General features: G+C 43.0%; 1 protein-coding gene across 8 annotated transcripts in view; it reads left to right on the forward strand.

The window, feature by feature from the left end:
- The window catches only part of NCOA2 (nuclear receptor coactivator 2), a 1,201,189-nt gene that overhangs the window by 409,976 nt on the left and 778,727 nt on the right, over positions 1-12,486 (forward strand). The window contains exon 1 of one of the 8 annotated variants that reach the window (XM_085605465.1): positions 8,143-8,273. The exons of the other annotated variants lie outside the window; for them this stretch is intronic. The gene's annotated coding sequence lies outside the window, so the exon portion shown is untranslated. Of the gene's footprint in view, positions 1-8,142; positions 8,274-12,486 lie in introns of those variants that run through there. 8 annotated transcript variants of the gene reach the window in all.

A 12,486-nucleotide genomic window follows, 5' to 3' on the forward strand; every position in this document is an offset into this window, starting at 1 on the left:
GCATAGAAGAGGTCGACCAGATTCTCTAGTGGTGTACATACAACCATCCTTACTGGATGTCCTTCGATTGGCCCAGAGTGTCCAGGGAAAAAATGTACCCAGGCTGGAAAGGTTTAAAGAAAGGTGATCTACTACACGTTCTTTGGGTTAATTGGTGTCAGTGAAACAATTTACTTTCCAGTTAATAAAATTCAGAGGCTATTCAAGAGGTTGTAGGCAATTTGAGCCTTCCTAACCAGTTGTGCAGCAGATAGTTCAGTGCTTTTGTGGCTGTGGCTAAGGATGTGGCACCCGCAGGCCCCTTATAGGGCTGCAGAACAGTTCACCAGTACCCCTCTGCAACAGCTAGCGAGCCATTTTATATTATCTTCAACTGCCCATGCCTGGTCGGTAGAAGGCATGATTCAACATTTCCTCCCTGGCTGGAGATACAAAATGTTAAACAATGGAACTTATAGATCAGTGGTTCTTAATCATTTGACTTCTGAGGACCCTCACTTCATCATTTCTGGTACCCGCAGACACCACTGAATCATTGGAATCTGCGGACTCCCACCGAGTCATTAATGGAAGCTGGGGAACTGACCTAAGCATTTTCGATAATTTGAACCGCAAAACCACGAAAAATACAGATACACACATTGCTCAAACAAATACACAAATAATAATTTAATTCACAAACAAAAATAACAAAAATCAAACTTTTAATAGAATGGATGGAGCATTTCCATATTAAATTGAAGCCACTCATCATCCATATTATATTCTGTTTGATGCACTGCTCCCACAAATCAATCTGAGGATGCTAAATTCTTTTTTAGGCTCCAATTTCAAATTTATTTACACTTAAAAAATGTTTTAAAATTTTCAATTGTACTTCTTGCTTCTTTACTTATATACTTTATATACTAATTTGTTAATGTTATTTAATTTTCTAAGCTGTTTTGGACCCTGGAGTAGGCTTTGTGGACCCCGGGAGTCCCTGGACCACAGGTTAAGAACCCCTGTTAAGATCATTCAAAATGATTACACCATATCTTTCGTTTCGTCACCACCTCATCTTCCTCCCACCCAAGAAATGAATATTGAAGGAGAACTTAACAATCCTAATGCAGAAGTGAAAAAATGTATTCTCCAAGGTTGCCATTGCATGGGTACTTGGCTCTGAGAAAGGCAAAGTATGCTATTAAAGCTACTCCTGCGCCCTGAAAAAAGGTGGAACCCTTAGGGTCTTTCCTGTTCCTGCGCCCATTGAATGTTTTCCTGCAGAAAGCAAATTCTAAGATGTGAACGCTGGCACGCTTTCCCCTTCAGTGTTACCTCTGCCCCTTGGGTGTTAAGGAAAGGGCTGGCGGTGGTTCCTGCCGGTGTTTAGCGCTTGGTAGTATATGTCTTGCAATACTCGATGACTAGCTGCTGAAGGTGGGCTATTCAGTCAATTATAGACCACTTCCAGAAGACGGCCAGTCCTTTTTTCCTTGTTTGAGTTAACCATCAATGAGCCAAAGTCACAACTGAACCCCTTGCACAAGATTTCATTAATTGGGGCAGTACTGGACGCAGTGGCATCCAAAGCTTTCCACTCACTGCAGTGAGTGTGGGATATTCAGGATATGATCCCAATATTCCGGGATGTGTCCGGGATCTTAATGAGGATGGCTTTGAAGCTTCTTGTTCTCCTGCCCTCATGCATCCTCCTTATCCCATACGTGTGATAGCACATGAGGACCCTGCATTGGAACCTCCAGTTTCAGTGGGCTCAGATTCGGGGCCAATATTGATCTTGCAGAGAAAGGCTCAGGATCTGCAGTGGTGATTGGCAGATACCAGCATGAAGTGCAGCAGACCCATCCCCCTCGACCCAGAGCTTACAGTAGTGACTGATGTGTCGCTTCTGTGTTGGGGGGGGGTGGGGGACACCTAGTGGAAGTGCGGATCAAAGATCTCTAGTGGAAAGTTGGTGGCAGGTGAGCCAGTTGGCTTTAAAAGCCTTCCTGTCATCTCTCAAGGGGAGGCTGGTGCAGGTTCTCTCATACAACACTACAGCTCTAAGGTATTGCAACAAGCAGGGTGGAATGGGGTTCTGGGCCTGTGCCAAAAGGCTCTTCATATCTAGAAGTGACTTAAACAGACCATCTTTCTGGTCACCGACCACCTAGTGAAGTCACTGAGTGCCAGAGCAGACAAACTGAGGAGGTATCATCTGACAGACCATTAGTGGAATCTCCACCCTGAGGTGGTGGATTGAATCTTTGGTCAGTGGGTGAGTCCTGGCTAGATCTATATACCACTGTCCAACCTGCAGTTTTCCTCTCTAAAATTTGCCCGAGGCACATTCTAGGGGAAACATTTCAGCTGCAATAAATAAGATTCTTCTCTTCCCATTCCCATTCCCACTGCTACCTCTCCTCCCTTGGGTACTATAATGGATCATGAAGGACTTGCTACCTCTCCTCCCTTGGGTACTATAATGGATCATGAAGGACTTGGGCCAACTCCTTTTCATTGCCTTGTACTGTGCCAGAAGAGTGTGGTACTCAGAGCTTCTTGCATGAGCATTTGCCCTGCGCTACAGCTTTCACTTTGTGCGGATCTGCTGTTTTAGTAGGGTCGTACACCTGAATTTCAACAACCTATACCTCGAATGTGGAGATTGAACAGCAGCAGTTAAATGTTTGCTTTTGCCAACCAAAGTGGTGAAAGTCATTGCTTTCAGATGCCCTTCTAGAACGCAAATCTACGCTGGGTGCTGTGATAAATTTGTTGCCTTGTGTAGTGCCTAGACTATCTAGCCCAAGCAGGCCAACCTTCCTGATGTTCTTTTATTTGACTTTTCTTTAGCCCAGCAAATCCTTGCAGATAGTACAGTGAAGGGCTACGTGTTAGCCCTGTGTCTTCTTGTGTTTACAGGCCCAATCTCCATTGTTTTAATCGCCACTTGTGGTTTCATTGAAGGTTTGACACGTTTTCTTCCAAACCTTTTGTGATCTTCAATAGGAACTCAATCTGGTTTTGAAATTCTCCATGTGCCCACCGTTTTGAGCCTTTGTATAATTGCTACTTAAGGCTTCTTTGTGCACAGTTATTCTTTAAGGCTCTGGACGTTGAAAACCGTTTCCCTTTTTGCCATCACGTCAGTTTGCCTTGCGAGTGAAGTGAAGGATGCTGCTAGTTTAACTGTGTTACACCACCTTTCCCGACAGGTTGGTGCTAAGAACAAGGGCAGCCTTTTTTCCTAAAGTGACACCTTCCAGTGTTCCTCAGACAATTTTCAAGCATTCTCTGCTCTATCTGACCTCTCGAAAAGGAGTGGTTCCATCACCGTGATCCAGAAAGGGTGTTAAGTTCTCGTATCGACCCCACAAAGAAAGTCAATGCATTGAAGAAGAGAACCCTATCAAGGTGAATAGGCCTCTGCATCAAGGTCTGCTATGCACTGGTTAAGAAGCAGCCCCCTGAAGGTCTGATAGCTCATTTCACCAGGGCCACTACAATGATATTGGTTTGAGGGGGGCTTGTGCTTCACATCTGCCAGAGGCAGTGGTGTGGGCATCGGTACTTGCATTCACGACTCACTACTTTGCCCACTGGGCTCGGCAGCACTTTTTGATTTGAGTTCATTCCACAGACTTTCCCCCCTTGGGAGGTACTGTGTTGGTATTTATTCAAAATGTGAGTAATCTGTGCTTAAAAGTATCCATCAGAAGAATAAGTTACTTTTGGTAACTCTCTTTCTGGTGGATATCCACCCCCAGATTCCTCACTGCCCTCCATCTTTCCCGGTCTAGTAAGTGGTCTCTTTAACATTTATTAAGAGCCCTAGTTAGGGTGGCATGGTGAGCAAAAAACAATGGCTTAAACACAGATCTGTGACTGGGGGTGAATGTTTGATTTGTTCAGCAATCCGTCCATCATTTGTTATTTTTTTCTTTTGTTGCCCTAAGTGGGAAGGGTATGCCCAGACGTGGGCCCCGTGCTCACTGTGCCTATGAATTCAACCTAGCCTGGCTGATGAGGGGTGATACCCTGAAACCGTTCCCAGGATGCTCATTTCCAATCCAGGGAGGACCTGGCTTGGCAGTTCTCGCTGGATTGTTCCCATGAGGATCAGGGCCAGACTTATTTGCATATGGCTGAGTCCAAAAGGTGGTGTGGTAAGCAAATAAACAATGGATTAAACCCAGATCTGGGATTGGGGGTGATTTGTTCAGCATTCCGTCCATCATTTGTTTCTTGCCCTAGTTAGAGGTCGGCACACAGTCTCCAACAATTGTTCTACGTTTTGCACTTGAGTGTTCCAGGAAGAGGAAGAGAAAGTGACAAGAAATTGATGCCAGCAATTTGCACTTACATGCTGCTTTGCTCCGTCTCTTTTGGTTCAGAGCTGCACAACACCACCTGCCAACATGCAAAAGCATTGCTGTTGAAATTCTGGATCCAGTGCGGTGCTTTGGGATTGTCAGACAGTGAGGAATCTACAGTAAGGTAGTGTATTCACCAGAAAAAGCGTCACCGACGGTGAGTAACTTGCTCTTCAGTACTTCCATATCCTCCCACACCAGAATTAACCAAAGCATTAGAGCAGATCTTGGAAAATTCTTCACATGAATGGATAATCGATGATGCCACTAAAAGTTATCTCGTTTACCAACATCCGCAATACTGTTATTTTACTTTGTCGAAGATACAGAAGTAGCCAACAAACCCTCCACTGAGACCAATTGTATCAGCGAATAACTTGCTCTTTGAGAATATGGCTAAATTAGTTGACTGTTAACTCAAGAAATTGCTGCCTTATAGTCCACACCCTCTTTAAAGATACCCCAGGCCATTTAAGCAAAATTCCTTGCAAAGAGATTTATCCATCAGGATAGACTATTCCCGTTTGGCACGATTATTCTTTGTGGAATGGTTCCACGTTTAGACCATCTTCAGACTACTTTGGAAATGTTAAACAAGCATCCTGAACTGCAAATACCGTCAGATTTGATAATTGAGTGCCTCGGATTTATTCTGTTAACTATTTTAATTTCAGTGTGATAAATGATCTGCAAACAATAGAATTTGGCGATCGGTAGTCGACTGCACTGGAATATCCCAGTAGAGCACGACCACATGTCACAATATCCATACTGAAGTACATCTTCAGAGTGTGATGCGTCATCTATAACATTTTTGGAGGCTGGACAGGAGCCATATATGAGCTGCATGAGTTTGCAAGACTGCGCATCACAACTGACTGTGACACTGGGCAACCCACTTGCAAACTTTTACAAATCACTGGACCAACAAAGGCTAATCAAAGACCTCTTTGTTAAAACCATCAACTGTTTGTACCGTCCAAGTGGCTGCTAAGGGCACCATTGCTATGTGGAGAACCTCATGATATCATCAACTGCATCCCTCTGCATGGAACCCATTCTCTATTCTTTCGGATCAGTCGTCACCAGGACATTGTGGGTATCTCTGGCGTTCTTACTACGTGCTTGTCAGTGCTTTATGCTGGTGTGGCTTCTTGGGCTGGTGCACATGAATTCTGCTAACAGAGTGATTACAATTTTGCAAAACCTTAGCCTAATGTGCAGCGCTGCCTCTTCTCCACCCTTCATGTTTCGCCGTTGCTGTGCAATCATACACGTGGTGGGATTGTGAAAGACTCTGGATTTTAAGAATATGCTCTTCTTTGGGGTGATTTCCTTATTTTAGTCTGTAGTCTTTCAGTTATCAATGCGCTCCAACCAGCACTTCAGCAATATGGTATAAAGCACACATTTGGCTTTTTTAATTTAACTTGGAGGGATCTAGTGAGGGCATGCATGCACACATGAATTAGGGTGTGCCATGTATGATCTATTCATGCCTATGCAGTAGAGACTCGCAAAGCTCTGTCTTGTTGCTGGGTGGCATTGATAACCAGAGGCTTATAATGGGAAAGAGTCTACCACAAGCTTTAGCAACCTTTCTGATCTGGTTTGAGCCTCTGTGGTACCCTTCTAAATGTTCAAACTGCTGGGGTGGCATTGGTAGTCGAAATGCACCCGCTCAGACATGCTCTTATCCTCGTTTTTTGAGTTCTGCTCCTTTTGCACAAAGTTGTTTTCTGGTGTTTACGTATTATTGAACTGACCCAAGACTAAAATTGTAATTCGAAAAAGATGTCCTTGTGACAGAGTGGCATTTTCACTCTTCAATTAGCGTGATTAGCAATAGGTCTGTCTGGCTTGTCAGTGCCTTACCCAGTGTTACCAATTTGAGTATATTCTTCCTCCTTTTGTTATTGGCAGTTTGATGGAGCCTTCCACCCCCTAAAGAGTACTTGCCTAGGACTGCTGCATGCAGACCTGTTTTGCATCTGAAAAGTACTCTGATCCATCGTACATTAATTCTTATCTCATAGATTCGTTATATACCAAAAGCAATTGCTTTTTCCCCATTGAATAAGGGTTTTTAAAATATATTATTCAGGATTCGGAATGCAAGCCAGATCTTTTGGCTCTTTTTGTACTTGTTAGGCTCTTGGTCTTTTAGTTCGTTTCGTAATTGACATTGACATTATGGTACTTTAGCCTCTCCTTTTCCATTCATTTCTAAGGCGCTGATTTCTATGCCATTCAGTTATCTTAAATGACCAGTGTCAAATGTACCTCTGTAACTAGTAGTGCCGACACTAATCTGCTAACCAAAGCTATGAGGATAGGTGTACAATAGTGTGAGAAGCTTGACTGCGCGCAGTTTGGGGCATAAGGTTTTTCTAGTCCCATCACTAGTCCACGTATTTTTTCCCCAGTGTCCTCTGATTGATAATACGAAACGTGCATACTCTATTCTGTAACTTCAGAAATTAAAACAATGCATCATTTATTTGATGGGTTCAATTTAATGTCTGCAGTATAGTAAGACAAAGTACAGAAAGGTGTAACAGGTCTTACTATTCACTGCGTTTATTAAGGAGTAAGCAGTAATGCATTCCTTCGTAGTAGTGCATGTTTGTCTGTTTTGCCCGCTAAGTACTTGTGAGCAAAGGTTATGTTAAAAAGAAAATTATTGGAAATGAAGTGGTAAAGTGCGTATAAATAATGTTGGTGCCCATTTTATTGAAATCAAGTTATCGTTGACCGTGGATCGGTAAGGTGTGTCGGGGAGCGCCTTTGAATATACATTACTTAATAAGATACATTTGTCTTGTATGTGTTAATGCTTATTTTACCTAGCGAAATGTGCCTAAGAACAAATGTCCGTTTTTTGTGTTATCAAACAACGATTTTTTTATTTGGCGCGTGTGTGTGTGTGTGTGTGTGGGGGGGTGTTTCTCACATGTATGTGGCATAAATGAAAGATGTTCATCCACAAGATATAGTATCTTTGAAAGTTGTGTCGGTGTATTAGGAAATTGTTGCAGCCGTAAAAAAGGTATCAGTTAAAAGTCGCACTCGGGATAAAAAGGCGCTGCAGAATGTACCAAGTAGTTATAAATAGACTGAATTGTGCGTGGTGTGCTCGCAGTAGTAACGAACACCATTTGCACGCATTGTCTTTGCAGTATGACATCTGTTCTTCACTAGAGGAGTAATGTGACTTTTAGTCGAGTGTTAAGTGATCAACGACAAGTAAAAATGGATGCATGTTGTAATGCTTGTTCTATTTAGGTATTAGAGCGGTTGTATACGTACCCTCGTAAAGTAAGAGATTGAACACGGCTTTAGTTAGTGAAAGGGAAGTGCACACGATTTTCCTTCTCTTTTCCCAGCCCTGCCTGGCCCCACTGCCCTCCCCTCGGCGAGCAGGGGTGGGGGCAGGGGAGAGGCCTATTCAAGCGCCTATTACCATAAAGCATCGATAATGTCGGCTTCTGGTCACGTGGCTTGCAGTAGGGCCGGCTATTATCTCCGTGTAAAGGGAGCTGCTGCTATTGCTGCTTTTCAGAGCAGGCACAGAAACACAAATGTGGGGTGGGGGAGGGTGGGTTCAGGGCAGAATTTTCCAGTGCCTGGTTGCTGTGCTGCCTGTTAAAGGAGGGAGGGAAGGCGAGGGGTCTGTCTGATCAGCAGCGAGGGAAGGGGATTTGCTGGCAGGTTTGTCAGCTGTCATTAGGAGCAGATGACAGGGAAGATAAGCCTCCGTGTGCGCACGTCCTCCGGCGGCATGTGCACGCTCGCGGTGTGAGGCGGTTTCGGGTTTGTTGTTATGGCCGGTTGTAAGATGGGAAGCAGTGCCCGGAGGCCTCTTGCTGAGGAGTCGCTGTCCGCCGGGGGAGGCTGTGCAGGACGGCAGAGGTGCGTTTGCATGGAGTGCGCGCGCGGGCTCTTTCCCAGCTGCTCTGCTCTCACTCCGTGAGCACGAAGGGCTCCCCTGTTTGTGCATTGATAGGTTTCTCGGCGGTGGCTGTTTGCTGAGGTCTGTGCGTCCTATTGCAGAGTGATGGCGTGCTGTTGTGAGTTGGTCTGTCTTCCCGGTCTGACAGGGAAGTCATTGGCGGCAGTGTCCCGAGCAATCTTTGAAATGTGCAGAAAATAGCCGCACTTCTGTGGTTTTCATTACGCGGTGTAAACAAGCCGCTAAGATAGTAACCAAATGAGGGCGAGAGAGGGGCACGCCGTAGGGTCTGCATCATTTAGAATAAGAAACTAAGCATTTGATAAAGAATGACAATGTGTTGTAGTTTTTTCTTTTGGACATACCACAGTTCCAGGACTTGAAATATTTTATTTCAGACAAAACCAATTGGCAATGGGAAGTGAAAACAGTCAGGACTGATGAGTTCTAATGTATGTTCCTCCTTTTCTATAACATTTTACGAACGTCACCAGATCAGTATTTCTCCATTGCCTCTGTGCACTTGCTTATACAAATGTGAGCACTTGAGAGAGAGTTAACAGAGTTCAGCGCTAGATGGGAATACATTTGTGCCATTCTTTTAAGTGTAGGAGTTGGTGGAGTAACTCCAGTAAACGTGGTTACTCGGCTACAACAACTTCACCACCCTCTGCATCATCCTCCATGGCGTTGCCTTCTCTTTTTAAATTTACATCTTCCTTGTAAACCTACATTTGCCTGGAATGTTATTTCTCCTGACACGTGACCCTACCTCGAAGGAGTGACCTCTAGGCTGACGTGAAAGGTGGTTCAAGTAACTGCCTGCTTCTAAGAGGTATACAGTGTATCTTTTTGCCGATTCCTTGTCCTCATTTCCTCTGTGTAGCATGTTTCCTGAGTACCTGACTCTCGGACACCCTTTGTGCAAGTTCATCATAGCCCCAGCAGTTTGTTGTCCCAGGCAACTCATGCAGCCTATCGAGGTTACTGTCTGAAGAAGAGCTGGAGCCGTCTCTCAGTGTAGTGCTGAGTACGTTTGTTGATTGTGCGGAATCTATAAAAGTAACAATATGGGCATGTCCACCAGAGTTGTGAAGGGCCGTGCCCATCTGCAAACTCTGGTGAGGTGCCTGTGAAACTCCTGCCACCACCTGTAGCATAACTGCCCACATTTCACAGGTAAGTAACTATACCAGCCAATGAAGACCCAGCTGAATAGAGACCCCTGCCTTTGTTTCCAGGAGCTGACATTGCATCCTTGTTTTGTGTCTACTCTACTTGCCAATTCACATACACTGTGCTAAGATAACATTGTGAAACTAGTCATCGCTCTCGTTGTAGTCACACACATTCCTTGTAAAGCCGATTAACGTTTTACTAGTAATGATGGCAACTCGTTTCCTAAGTGTGCCAGGGTTTATCCATTGAGTTGTGTTCAATAGGAACTCTTTGTTTCCCTTCACTCAGTGGTTGTGAAAGTGTAGAATAACTACGTTGAATGACATCGCTAATATTTCCTGAAATTTCCAATTCAGTCTTTTCCAATCAAATATTACTAGCATTATTGTAAATCAAACCACTTGATGAATCATATATTTTACTTAGTTGATAGGACAAGTGGTACAGGTTGTTGCCATTAATTTCCAACAAGCACCACTTGTATTCTATTTTGTTCACCTTCCTGGTTTGAGAACTCTTAACTTGCTAAACATGGGATTTGCGTGACTGCAGAAAAAAACCTCTTGTGAAAGTAAAAGGAGCCATGTGTGTTGAGTCAAGCCCAGCAGTCTCCATATCAATAGTAGTGGGAGCTTATTTTTATGTAAATACATCTACTGATTCCTACTGCCTGCCCCTTAAACTATTGTACTATTTTTCATGTCCATATGGCAAAAGGAGGAGTGCGTATGTTGTAATTGCATTGCCCTTATGCAGGAGTACTATGCTGGCATTTGGTGAGTGCAAAAGGTTTCAGAGCTTAGTTGGTGTCGAACTATGCTGTACCCTCTGATTTGACACCAATCTGCAGATCTTGTGGTAGTGTTTGACATTTACCATTGGTTCATTCCGCACGTTCTGAAAGTATGTTACCCGTTTTCAGCGCCTTTTGCTCCATGGACTTGGAGAGCCCTTTACCATAAGCTGTAAGCATAAGAATGTGTATGAGAATATCTATTTATTATTAATGAGACCTCTGTGTCTTTCAAGTCAGATCTTACTTAAACTTGAGATAACACCCCAGTAGCTGTAGCATGTCTACCCATTTATCACTGCTCTCTGTCGGAAAGAAGTTGAGTGTTTTTCATGACAACAAAGACCAGAAATGCATATACCCTTGCCCTTTGTCTCTTCATTCTTGACTATATATCCAAATGGCATCCATTTCATCTCGAAATAATGTTCACTTGGCTGGCAACGTTCGCCCCGATTCCCTCGCTGATGTAGTGGCTCCACTGTACTGCAACTTGTTTAAAGCAGCTTATGCTTTAAGATCGTACTTGACAAACTTCCACACCCCACTGGAATGGGTTACTGTGGGAAAGCCATGTGATTTTGTTTCGACGTAAATGGTTTAAAATCGGTTTTGTCTTTAACACCTGGAACGAACTTTTGGGAAAGATTCTGTTTTTTTTGGCATTCTTTAAGGTACCATCAATATTGAGAGATTTCACTGTGCGTTTGCCATTTCTAGTTATAACGTAGATACGAGGAGCTGAAGGGCAACATAAGTAGTGGGTCATGGAAGTTAAATTAAAAAACAGGACCTTTGTATTTTTCTGTGAAAGCTAATCTCCAATAATGTGCTAACGAACCCTTGCCTTATTTTCTTTAGACTGAATCGTACAAACTTAAAAATAGGCTGACTGTCAAAAAGGACACCCTTTTGAAAGTCTGATGATAAACGGAGAGTAAACATTTTTTGAATCAAAAATAAAAATGAGTAGACTTTACTAGGCTTTCACTTATTTATACTTGGAAGCTTTCAAAACCACCCATATTTAAAGGTGGTGTTACACAAATAGTTTTTGCCGTACTAGAGGGCAAGGACTAGACTAACACGAACTTAAGGGCAAAGTAAAATTCTTCCTCTACTATTTTAGTGTTTACAGTTGATCCAATGGTAAGAGGACGTTCTGCTGTGAGTGACTCAAATGCTGCCTGTCCATCATTCATGTCGAATGATAGCGCTCCGACTAAATCCAGCAATGCTGGCAGTTACCACACAGTTCAAAACAGTAGGGTGGTAGAGGGCCAGTAATAGCTAGTATATACCTTTTGCTTCAGCATTAATTTGTTTCTTCCTCATAATTTAAAACGTTCTTTCCCTGAACACAAACATGTGTTTAGCTGTTTTAAAGCAAATAGACAAATCAATTGAATTGAATATTCAAAATTAATCATGGGTAACAAAGTGAACAAAAAAACAATAAATAACAGGCATACAAAAATAAAACAATTGCAGTCAATTTATGTATATTACAGATTAACATGCATTTGTAGGGGTATAGAGAAAAGCAATCAGACACACATGTCCAGTGTGTAGCTTGTCCATGTTAAAATAATCACGTGTGAGACAAATGTATGTCAACTCCAATCTAAAAAAACAGTGCGAAGAACATGAACTGTAGAATTAGTGCTAATGGTTAATACATTACAGAAGAGTAGTGGAACTGTCTTGACGTTTCGTTCTCTATAGTTTTAACTACGTAAGACCACCCTCAGGACTGATTCCATTTGTGAAATGTAAAGTCTCTTAAGATGTTTAATTTCCCATTGTGCAAGAGAAATGGACCAGATTTGATTATGCATCATATAATATAGACGCCTAAATACCTGGACTAAGTAGACTCTGTTTTATGAATGACCCCCTTGTTGGCCATTGTCTTTGGTTGATTCTTGCATTGGAAGGCTGTTTGGGGAAGACCACATTATTCTTGACAAGGCTCCTAAATGAGCCCTTCCTCAGGTAATTATCTTGGTGGAGAGTGGTCCTCCAGAGTCCTCTCTTAGGAATCAAAAAAGCAGCATGGGAAAATCATACCCTCTTCTATAAAATGCTCTTGCCCTGAGGATTAATCATAGAGTTGACGTGCCATTCCCAGATGCCACTTAACTACTGTTCTTCTTCAGAGCTTCTCCCTATTTTGAAAAAGCTTTGCATGGAATTTCTTT

The sequence above is a fragment of the Triturus cristatus genome, chromosome 5_1 (assembly GCF_964204655.1).
Source record: "Triturus cristatus chromosome 5_1, aTriCri1.1, whole genome shotgun sequence".
In the NCBI taxonomy this organism is placed as follows: Eukaryota; Metazoa; Chordata; class Amphibia; order Caudata; family Salamandridae; genus Triturus; species Triturus cristatus.